The following is a 1,765-nucleotide window of genomic DNA, read 5'->3' as shown; positions in this document are numbered from 1 at the left end:
ATTAGTAATATGTGTCATCTCTCTTTTTTCTTTGTCAGCCTTGCCAGTGCTTTGTCAATTTTATTGATCATTTCAAAGAACTAGCTTTTTGTTAATTGATTTCCTCTGTTGTTTTTTTCTTTTCAGTTTCACTAATTTCAGATCTTATCTCTATTATTTCCTTCATTCTGCTTGCTTTGGGTTCTTTTTCTAAGTTCTTGAGTGAAAACTTAGACTATTGATCTGACTTTCCCTCTTTTCTTTTTTTTTTTTTTTTTTTGGATGCGCAGGCTCAGCGGCCATGGCTCACGGGCCCAGCCGCTCCACGGCACGCGGGATCCCCCCGGACCAGGGCACGAACCCGTGTCCCCTGCATTGGCAGGCGGACTCCCAACCACTGCACCACCAGGGAAGCCCTCTGATGTTTTTGAATGTATCTTTTTGTAGAGCCCTTTGGTGGTTGTTGTAAGTATTACATTATACATACATAATTTATCACAGTCTAATGGTATTGCTATTTTACCAGTTTGAGTGAAAGAAACCTTACCTCCTTTAAAGTCCCTTTACCCTCTACTATTTATAGTTGTCTTAAATGTTACCTCTATATATATTGAGACCCACATTAGACAGTGTTATAATTTTTACTTCAACCATCAAAACTAATTTGGAAAAATCAAGAAGGAAAGTCTATTGTATTTATCTATATTTTTGCTCTTTCCATTGTTCTTCTTTTTTGATGTTCCAAGATTCCACAATTTTTCATTTTCTTTCTGTTTGGGGAACTTCCTTAGCCATTCTTTTATGTTAGGTCTGCTGGCAACAAATTCTCTTAGTTTTCCTTCGTCTGAGAATATCTTGATTATCCTTCTATTCCTGAAGCATATTTTCATCGGGTTGACAGAATTCTGGGTTGACAGTCATTTTTTTTCAGCTCTTGAAAAATATTGTACCACTTTCTTCTAGTCTCCGTGGTTTCTGGTGAGAAATCTGCTGTAATTTGAATTGTTTTTCTCCACAGGTAATATATTGTTTCTCCCTAGCTGCTTTCAAGATTTTTTATTTGTCTTTATTTTTCAGATGTTTGACTCTGTTGCGTATTGACATGGCTTTCTTCAGATTTATCTTATTTAGAGTTGTTTCTTACATCTAGATGTATGTTTTTTACCAAGTTTGGGGATTTTTCAGCCATTATTTCTTCAAACACTTTTCAGTCCCATGCCTTCTCCTCTCCTGGGACCCTGATGACATAAATGTTAGATCTTTGTTATAGACCCACATGTCCCTGAAGCTCTGTTCTTTTTTATCGCTCTGTATTTTCTCTCTGTTATTTCAATTGGGTAATATATATCATTCTATCTTTCTTTTTTAATATGGAGCACTTCATGAATTTGCACGTCATCCTTGCACAGGGGCCATGCTAATCTTCCCTGTATCATTCCAATTTTAGTATGTGTGTTGCTGAAGCGAGCACCATATCATTCTATCTTTAAGTTAATTGATTTAATTGATTCTTTCCCCTATCATCTCCAATCTGCTATTAAACCCATCCATTGAGGTTTTTGTTGTTGCTGTTATTGTACATTTTAGTTATAAAATTTCGCATTTAGTTCTCCTTTATATCTTCTATTTCTCTGCTGAGGCTTCCTATTTTCTCATTTGTTTCAAGCATATTCATAATTTGCACACTGCAGCATTTTTATGAAGGCTGCTTTAAATTTCTTGTCAGATAATTCTAACATCCATGTCATCTTGGTGTTGGTGTCTGTTGATTGTCTTTTCTCACTCG

General features: G+C 35.9%; 1 non-coding gene across 1 annotated transcript; it reads right to left on the bottom strand.

Moving 5' to 3' along the window:
• Positions 1–1,343: 1,343 nt before the first annotated feature.
• Positions 1,344–1,450, bottom strand: LOC117311970 (U6 spliceosomal RNA). The gene has a single exon (XR_004526159.1). It is a non-coding gene; the product is annotated as a U6 spliceosomal RNA (small nuclear RNA).
• Between the last annotated feature and the right edge of the window lie 315 nt (positions 1,451–1,765).

This window comes from Tursiops truncatus, chromosome 3, assembly GCF_011762595.2.
Source record: "Tursiops truncatus isolate mTurTru1 chromosome 3, mTurTru1.mat.Y, whole genome shotgun sequence".
Classification (NCBI taxonomy): domain Eukaryota; kingdom Metazoa; phylum Chordata; class Mammalia; order Artiodactyla; family Delphinidae; genus Tursiops; species Tursiops truncatus.
Note: the sequence above shows the minus strand (reverse complement) of the source record. Positions and strands in the feature narration are given on the sequence as shown.